We start from the raw sequence: 10,019 nt of genomic DNA on the forward strand, positions 1-10,019 counted from the left end.
TTCCGCGTTTTATTATGCGTTGAGGCCCGCGCGCGCGCGCGCGCGCGGAATGTAAACACACCGATGGATCGCACCTATTGCCGGGGCACGGTTGTTAAATTTAATTTGCCCGCTTATTTGTGTACAACTTTATATTTCCCATTAGCGGGATAAACTGACCTAATTCTGGCGTCGTTGCTCGGGCATCGCGTGGCTAGAGCAGCGACGCGGGTCGCCAGGGAGTACCGAGGCGAGTTCGAACAACAGAGAGCATACCTCAGTGGAAAAAGATGGAAAGAGAACCATCGCCTGCACGCTAAGACTATTCGAACAGTTTAATCGAGTACTCGTCGAGTAGTCGAATACCGCGAATAAACTTCGAATATAACTCGTTCTCCTACCTTTGCTATAAATTCTAGCCGAGCGTACGACTTTTGACGTTTGTGCCGCAAAATTTTCCCCCTCGTTTTTTATGAATTTGCAAAATGTACGAACTTATAAATTTTGATAGCCTCGTCGTAGGTTCGTTGTAAACTTGCAAAATTTATGATCGCGAAATTCGCGAAGGATCGCTGTTTTTCAGCGGTGGGAGAGCAGCGAGAATAGGAAACGTTGGTACGAAGTTAACACCTGTATGCGTCTATGGTCGCGAAAGTGGACGAGCTTCGATTTCTTAAGAGTAACAAAACTAGGGACGGCATTCTCACGTATAAATTATGTAAACGGATATTTTTAAAGACGAGGAGAATTAATCGACCGGATTTGATCGTGGTCGTGGCGAGTTCTCTCTGCTTTAAATTCATGAAAGAAAGACACGTTGATTGCGTTGTTCTCGTGGGGTTTCCCGGGGACATCTTTTACGTGCCGTATATTTCCAATGAAATTACAATATCGCAATTAAAGAAAGTAAAGATAATCGTTTTATTCGAGTATAATTTTAAGCAAAGGTCAAACATAAACGTCCGCGAGGTACCGCTAGATGGCGATTAATACGTTACTATCAGCTGCCGCCGCCACCTGACTCGCGCGTGACAGAAAAAAATATCGCGATAATCATCGGTGTGACATGTTTATAGAAATTGCTGTAGCTATCAAATCTTTTATCGTCAACTAGTACGTACGAAGCTACACTGTCGAGAGATGTTGCGTATATTATTCGGAACTCTGCTCGGGACACGGTTTAAGATCCGAACGAAGATCGACTGTTAAATACGTTTTACCTACCTACCCGTAGGTTTTACGCCGAGAATGCATCATCCATCGGTGGAGATTTCGTCCGCGGGAAATTTAAAAGACAAATCATCAGCTGGAAATGGCAACGAGGTTGGTCAGGAATGCCTTGGAGGTGGACGCATCGGTCCGAGCTTTTTAGTAGATGACAGTCTCCCGGGAGTCGAACATCCGGTATACAGAGTACGTGGAAAATATCTTAAAAGGTAGCATGCGCGGTACGGTTTTTGCGCTTCAACAGATATCGAACGCATCCTTTCCATTGGCAAAAAAACCTGTCGAGTATCGCGCACGAGAACAAACGAGACGAGACTCGTATTTCATAGATGATTAATCCCCGCTGGATTGTGGAGTAACGAGAAACGGGCGATGGTAATTACGCCACGAGTAAAACACCGTTCACGCATAAAAGTAGCCAGCTGCGTTACTCGGTTCGCCTTCGGAAAAGATTCACGGCTCGCGCGGGTGCGTGCACGCGCGTAGGTGTACGTGACCGTGTGGCCGGCACAAAGTGTGAGGTAATTAGTTTACGTCGTGCGAATCGTGTAAACTTCGCTACGCATCGATTAAATGCCGGTGCTGGTGGCGCTGTCGCAGCCACGGCGTGTATCGTTCGAATAGATTTGCTCCGATCGACCTCGCCAGCACGTTTCACCTTTGCGCGCCGATAGAAATTGGCAGCCCGAGCGACGCTCGAAACCGCCTCTCGATACCGCGTCGTTGCGCTCCTATTCGTGGACCCGACACTTGTCGCGATCGCTGTACGCGCTCGTTGCAAGCTTTCGGTACATTTTCTTGCGAACAAGCTTCGTATATAGCGTAGAAACAGGTAGCTCGAGACGCTTTTTCGACGGTACGCGTCGATCGAGTCTAGGTCGATCTAGGATAGCCTTTCCATGGGTACTCGTCGTCGAAAAAATCTGGGCTCCGGCCGGGTTGCGAGTCGTTGGAATCTCCGCTAAAGCGACCATTTTTATTTACCGTGCAGGCACAAGATTTTTTTTCATCGTTGCGTAAAAACGCGTTCCCGCGAATCCGGGAGCGACTTTCGTTTCCTCCTTCCAGCATGAAATTGACTTCAAAGAACTTCGGATGCCGGAAAGTCCATCATTTTTCAGCCCCCGCGGAAGATAAAGGCCGACGACTGTACAGAGGGGGATATAGACGTAGACGCGTACACGCGTGCACGTGTAAAAGGGTGCGAACGAGCGAGCAGGAATAGGCGGGGCTGCAGATGCATACTCGTGTACATGGCTCGCTTCCTAATCAGGCATAGTAGTTCTCGGAATCCCTCTGCCTATAATCGATCAGCCGGGTTATAAATTTTTCCGGTGAAACATCCTGAGCCTCCTCCGCTCCTCTCCTCTTCCTCTTTCGACTCGTTCGACCGATCGATTCGCGTACTCGCCGCGCTCGAATCGATACCGTCGATACCTGTTACGCGGAATGGAAGATCCGCGATGCTCGAGGCCGCTGATTCGCGCGGCGATTCCTCCATTTGCGTTTTAATCGCTTTCTCACGGTCGCATGGAAGGGATACTTAATTTAACCTCTTTAGAAACAGTGGTATACGAACGACCCCTGAATCCTAATATCGTGTCTTTATCTTTCCAACCCTTCCAAGTACAATTCCCTTAACGGACGTTTGCTTCTCTTCCTACGCTAGTTTACATGGTGTTCGAAACCGCGATGGCGGCTGAAGGATCGCACACTCCGCTCCGCTCGGCTCAGCTTCGCTCCGCTCCAGCCTATCCGTCGGCTCGTTTTCCACTCTTAGTTATAACCCTGTGACGTTCCCATGGCATAAACAAAGCGCAACCACCAATTCCGACGATGAAATATTATAAGTAATAACATATACCTATAGGGAGTGCAGGCTACGTGTTCTTGACCGCGGCCCCGCGCGGGACTCGAAGAGAACGGGATAATAACACGGCACTAAACTATACGCTCGATACGCCGTACCTACATATAATTGTATAATTATTATTAATGATATCGGGTCCCTTACCGGCTTAAACGCGCCAACGTACCCGAGGTACCGATCGAACCGTACTTGTACTCGCTCGCGTCTTACTTTGCTCCTCGTCCCGCCTCCTCTTTCTCTCCTTCTCGTCTATCCATCGTTCAGCTTCTATTTACTCGTTCGACCGAGTCTTGCCCTGTCTTTATCTCTTCGACCGTTTCGTTCGTCGACTTCTCGCTCGTGCTCCGAGTAACGTTCGTTAAACACTTTGACTTTCGACGTGTTCCACCTACAATTTTCCAATGACTCGTGTCCCGGGGTTGTCTTGCACCGTTGGTATATATCCTTTTTCTTTCTCGTCGAGCATCAGGGACGTTGTCCGATTTTTCGCGGCGCGAGCAGCCTGGATAAGATTTCGAGACGATATTACAGGCCGATTCGCCGACGAATCGCCGCATCGACGCGTACTCGAGCGAGCAACCAATCTCGTAATTTCTCCAGTTATTTATCGCCATCGTTCTCCTCGTTGTGCACGTTTTTTCGACGATCGCGAACACCTCGATCCTGAGCTAATCGTGGGAGGCGATATAATGGACCCACGATGTAACGCGACTCTGATTTCTTTCTTTTTTTTTTTTTTTTTTTTTTTAATTAAGTTGTCACGATTATCCATTTCTACAAAACAAATAACGCTTGGAAAGTTGTTCGTATTTGATTCGCTATTTAAATCGATATCCGGTTAAGAAATTTGAGGGTGGCGGCCGCGCGAGAGGGAGACGCGTAACTCGCTGTCATCGCGGCGATTAACGACGGCTTCGGAATAAAGAGATCGTCGACCGAAAGCTCGTAACCGTCGCGCGACCAGTTTGCGCTCGGCGCGGGGATTAATTTTCAAGCGTAATAGCAAACATTACCGTAACCTGTCGCGCTGAGAGCCGAAAAAGAGAAGCGTCCGGCCAGGAGAAAAAAGGAAGCGACGAACGAGCGCGTGAGTTAGGGGCCGATGGAGCGACGGAGAAAAGGAGCGGACGAAGCGGGACGGTCCGAGTGTAGAGAAAAAAGCATAAACGCCAAGAACGAAGACGAAGACGAAGACGGACGAAGCCAGGAGAGGAGCGTGCGCGTGGAATATTAAGGAGCGATTAACATAAGGGGACAGAAGCGTGCGTGTCTTCGCGATCGTGACGACGTTATCGATTGTCGTCGAGTTCTAGGTTCAGGCACGTATCGCATACACGCACTCGCGAACCGACAATGAACACAGGACGAGGTTAAAGACACGCGCTCGCGACGAGTCGGCCTTACGACCAGGGGAACGGGGGACACGGTAGGCTGAACAAAAAGAGAATCGCGCGCGGAAAAGAATGGGAGAAAGAACGACGAACGAAAGAAGAGGAGACGCTCGGGGACCGCGCGGAGAACTCGCGGTATTGTCAACCGCGAGGCCGTATACCGACGGTGTCCCCGCGTTACTGGTAACCATAACTGTACCTGCATTCCGATCTTCTGAATAACGCCGGAATAATACGCCTGGATAAAGGATGCCCCTACACGAGTTTCTACGCGAACTCTCTTCGATCGGGGTTTCGTCGACGTTAACCTTCCACGTTTTTTATCCGACGTCAGCGGTTTACGCATCCCCGCACGTTGCGTCGGAGCAGCGAGAAAAATTTGAAAACCGACAGTCGCGTCGCGAGAGTACCGCGTAAATACAGAGAGAAAGAAGGGGGGTCTCGAGGACGAGGGGAATCATAAGCGCGGAATCGTTTTATTCGTAGGTTTGTTTTGGTGCGATCGGTATTAGAGAGCGGAACGGAACGGAACGGGACGGGACGGGACCACCGGGCAGGGTGCTCGAGGCATCATTAAGACGGATTTTCCGGCACGCAGTCTCCTGATTGCCTCACGTACGACGGTTACGCGCGATCATTCGGTTCAATGATAATCCCTCGGGTAGCTTGGCGTGGCACGTCTGTCGGGACGAAGCGAGACGTACGAAGGAAACGAACAGACCAGACGGATACGCGGACCAAGGGAACGATCTCCGCTACGATCATACGCAATTACATGCTGAATCTTTAATGGAACGTTTCGAGCCTGGAATTACTCGAACGCCGTGGAAAGCTATCGCCGAGTAATGCAAGTTCTGAGAGCGCGCGGGTCCCGCGCTTTCTTCCGCTCTGTGTCCGCGTCCACGCTCCCGTGTCTCTCCTTCGATGGCCCCGCGAATATCTTCTTCTCGGAGCAGATGCTATCGTCGATGGGAACCGAGACGTCAGGCTAGCCTTTACGATCTTGCTTGATCGAATCGTAATTTGTCTACTCCTCCCGCGCCCGACCCCTCGGACGAGATAAGGGAAACGTCGATTAGAGACGATCGCGACGCAATTTCTTTCGAGAGAATATAGAACGGTTCGGGATCGCTGTAGGTTTTCATTTTGTAAATTATCGAAACCGCGCGGCTTCTTTCCTGGCGCATCCCGTCGCGGATAGACACGGTGGATCGTCCGTGGGTGGGGGAGGGGAAGAGCCCGAAGCGAACGTAAAATGACTTTCCAAAATTCGAAATTCCAGACGAGAGCCGAGCGATAAAGCGGCCCGTTTCCAGCGGGCACTTAGATACCACAATTTGCTAGATGGTCGCCCAGGGCGAGCCATCCACTCGGGCAACCTTTGCTTTGTGTCTCCGCCGGACAGGACAGCAAGAGAATTCGATTTAACTACCACGCGTCCAGGGACGCTTCGTGTGCGTGAGCACAGGTCTTGCCACGATACGCTCCAGTTCTACAGGGTGCTTGCAGAATCCCAAAACTTTCCCAGGAGTTCGTTGTTCGACATGTGTAGCGGGCGAACCTGATTGTTCCCTCGTATCGCTAATCGCCGTTAAAATCGACAATTTTGGGGATAAACTGGCTCGGCGGTTGCTGGGTACTCGACCGTTTGCACCGCGACTCGTTCGCGGTCGTTCGATGGGGAATAGGGGAGGAGACACGCGTCGACATCGGTCTTAGCCGACGGGGAAACGCGTCCGACTCGAGGAAATAGATGAAAACGGCTAGAGTTCGCGAGGGTACACCCGTTACGCGGTTTTGGCGCAGCCTGTCGGACAAAGGAACGGTATGCATATGCACCGCGTCCCTCGTCTATTCGCCATGGAAATGCGATGTAATTTAATGCAGGACTTTTGACGTTGGTACTCGATGTCTTTGCGACGGTTGTGCAGGGTACGCGCGCGTTCGTTCTTCCGTCGGTTGCGCCGCGAGGAGTTCTCAAAGGGTCCTCCGTGGATCGAAATTGCGTCAAGTTGCGGCAAAAAGGTAGCGTGCCGGTTGGCTCGAAACGGAGGGATCGCTCGAAGGTTCCGAAGGAGTAAGTCGTTGGTCCATCCGAGGAACAGGCTTCGCGAGGGAAGAGGGAGCTCGGGAGGCGCGACCAAAGCAGCGCTCGAATTTATAAAATATCATTAATCTTCGAGCGTTCGGACTGGCAACGTACCGGGCCCGATCGCAACGTGTGTTTATGCCATCTCGCGGGCCGTTTAGACGTGATTTATCGTAAGAAATTATCGGAATGCTAGAAATACCGTATCATTATCGTGCATCTCGCATCGTTCGCGCGTACACGGACAATTTACAGCTAGGAGAAGAACGATCCACGGATCGAGCGTGACGAATTAACGTTGCGAGACGCGGCCTTTTTTTTACCAGGTTCCGAATCTCCTAGCCTCCGGTCTCTCTGGCTATTTGTCCGTGTAAAAAGTATCTGTTTGTTCGAGTATGAACGATAAAGTTAAAATACGCAAAAATACGGTGACTCGGTTTTTCAACGAGACGACCTTCTTCCTTCCACCGGAGCCGTTTACCGTGAAAAGAACGCGCAGCGGACCGATTAATTCCGGGGGCGTTTAGACGTTGAATCGCGGTCGGCTTCCCCACCGGAGAGCCCGTATCGCCGTGTAAAATTAACAGTTCCCCGGGATATTTCTAAAGGTATCGCCGAGACCGTTTCGTGAAAGGCGCGGTCCGTTCGTACTTGCGTTTCGTTGATTTATCGCGTGCGTCCAACGACGGCTCGAAAAGAGCGAAAAGTTAATTTGCAATTTTAATGTTGGATTTTTTGTTTCGACAAAATGGTAGCGGTAGTCGGTCGAAGATTTAATGAAACGATGTTGCGTTAGGAGAAACGGGGCCCGGCTCTGCGATAGGGTACAATGCTTCGCCGTTGTCGCAATTGTCTCGTTACAAGTTACAATACACCTCGGCTGACCTAGAATTCCTCCCGGTGTCTATTGAAATCTGCATTCGCGAATCGAGCCGCAATCGCGGCAACATGCAAATGTTCTGCCGACGAGGTTGCGAAATTCCTATGATCGCAATTAAGGCTGTCCGCGTTATTGCTCGTCAGTAGCCGCTATCGCGTCGCGCGAACGTTACGATTCAAGAAAACCGTGTCCATTCCCGTGAGAAAATACTCGATCGATATCGACTCGATCGATTTCGTTCAACCGATGTTCGACGTTGAGCTTCGATCGCGCGATTTCTCACCGCGTAGTCGACTCGGTCGATTCGTCGACGCAACGTCTAGATGAATTTACAAAGTGTCTGTATTATTTTTTTTTAAAGAAACGATCGATATCGATCGTCGATGTTTCGAGCGAAATCTGCTCGGTTTTCGTCGAATCGGTGGCTCATTTCGCGGGACATCGGAGAATTCTGTAGCTGGAATTCGTGGCAAAAGTTGGCCGTCCCTCGCACGAAGGACGATTCTCTTTCCTTCTTCGAGACACCGTTCGCGCTTCGTCTTTTCCGCGACTGCACCGTGCGCGCGTATCGATTCGTGGCCGCAGGTGAGAGACCGATGATTATATCGATCGAGTCTTAGGTCTTTGGAGGATAGAGCGTGTACAGGAGAAAGAAGGAACGAAAAAGCAAATCGGGGTGGGGCGATGGAAGAAAAAGGAGGCTCGCGGGAGAGAGGGCCAGGGGGATAATTTTGATATTCGGTGATTCGGTACCCGGTAGCATGATCGGCATAACGCTTATACACAGGGCCAGGATGGTGGTTGCCTCGAGGCACTGATATTACCTAACCCCATGATCAGCGCCTACGTCGAAAATCGCTGCGTTCCACAGAGAAAGAACGCGTTTTATTCCGAGAGTCGACGTCGACATTTTTTGCGTCTAGCCGGTAGTAAATGCAGGGTGTGTGCCCTTACACGCTGAGCGTAGCGGGAAGGGGACGGAGGATAGAATCGAAGAGAGCTACCTATCGTTCGCTGGTGAAATTCGGAACGTTGAAAAAAGGGGCGAAAACGCACGAAATTGCACGCTTCGAATGCAAATGTTTAGAGGGCCTCTCGGTCCTCCTTCGGCCGCAACGTTTCGCCGGTGCGTCCTCGCGACTCGTGTCTGCGCCGATTTCAACGCTTCCTCCGCTCGGGGAAGAACGCTGCTGGGATATCCGCCGAGGAGACGGAGGATAACGCCGCTCGTATATCATCTCGGTAGCTATCCCCCTCGCTAGAAGGATGTAACACAGTCATTAATTCTCTGCTGGGTCCATCGGGCTCGGGGAGCGATCGAGCCTCTCGAAAATTTCGGCTGCAACGCTGGCCCGCTTTTTCGATCCTCTTCGTTTTCGCGCGATTCGCGCACGCGACCTTGGAAAGAGTCGAATATAAATGCGCGGCTGGATATATAAATTCCGTGACGCGGAGGTGCACAGTCGCTTATACGGTTAAATACGAACGAATACGTGCGCGGACCCGAGGTGTACGCGCTCCACCATGTGCTTGTATATGTAAATATGTATATAGGTATAAATATATATTCGTTCAGCGGAGGCACGGAGGGTAGGTAATGCAACAAGTGGCGGTTTTCACGGGTTTTCCCGGGGATGAAACGGAACGGGCCGGCGGTGGATGGAGTCCCACGCCACTTCCACTTCCACGGCAAAACCGCCGACACCGTTTCCACCCCCTCTGTACCCATACCACCCCTTAACGGCCACAAAGCTTCTGTCTGGTATTTAAGGGTGGAAGCCCTTACGGCGCCTCGTCCCTTCGCTGCTCGCGTCACGAATTGAGATAGGTCGAGCCACGATCGAACCTCTCGACCTTGCGATTAGGGGATCATCCGTGCACCGTCGAGAAAAAAGGGACGAGAAGATCGAAATCGAGCGAAAAAGAGGGGAAACAGCTGAAAGAAGGATGGAACGAACGGACGACCGGACGTAATTTTAAAGGGGTCGCCTCGAATATGTTTCTCCGAGCGACAACTTACCGCTCGTGTTTTCCGCGCTCGCGTCAAGAGCTTATATACGGTTTGGTCCGCTAACGGACGATGGTCTTTTGCGAATTTTTTTTTTTCTATTATGTACAATAGATATAAAAAGAAAATAGATTGCAAGTACGACATCGCTAATGTTATTTCGCATACGAATGGTCTCGGTGTTAAATTCATTCCGTAATACGAGAGACGAGCGATATTTTGCGAATCTGCATCGTGGAAAGAGCATCGAGATCGTTTCAACGAAAGCGAATCGAATCGAATCGAACCGAATCCGAAGGTTTACTCGCAAAAAGCAACCCGGTCGACCCACGTAATTATCTCGGAACAGGTCGAGAACTCGGCGAAAGGATGGCAGCGTTACCGCTAGTCGACGAATCTTACAGTTTCTCGTTCGTTCTCCGACGAGAACGCGGTGGCACGATATTTCCGAGTTTAGCGCAGCGCCGGTGGAAACCATTATTCGAAATCAGCCGACGCGATTGGCCGGCACGAAGGCACGGAGAGCCGTTCGCATGATTAAGATCATCCAATGATTCCTTCTCTATAATGATAGG

The 10,019-nt window shown here is 50.7% G+C and overlaps 1 protein-coding gene across 1 annotated transcript in view; it reads left to right on the forward strand.

Moving 5' to 3' along the window:
• Positions 1-10,019, forward strand: part of LOC128872291 (protein bric-a-brac 2-like) — a 239,417-nt gene that overhangs the window by 13,589 nt on the left and 215,809 nt on the right. The window lies entirely within an intron of this gene.

This window comes from Hylaeus volcanicus, chromosome 2 (genome assembly GCF_026283585.1).
Source record: "Hylaeus volcanicus isolate JK05 chromosome 2, UHH_iyHylVolc1.0_haploid, whole genome shotgun sequence".
Lineage (NCBI taxonomy): Eukaryota > Metazoa > Arthropoda > Insecta > Hymenoptera > Colletidae > Hylaeus > Hylaeus volcanicus.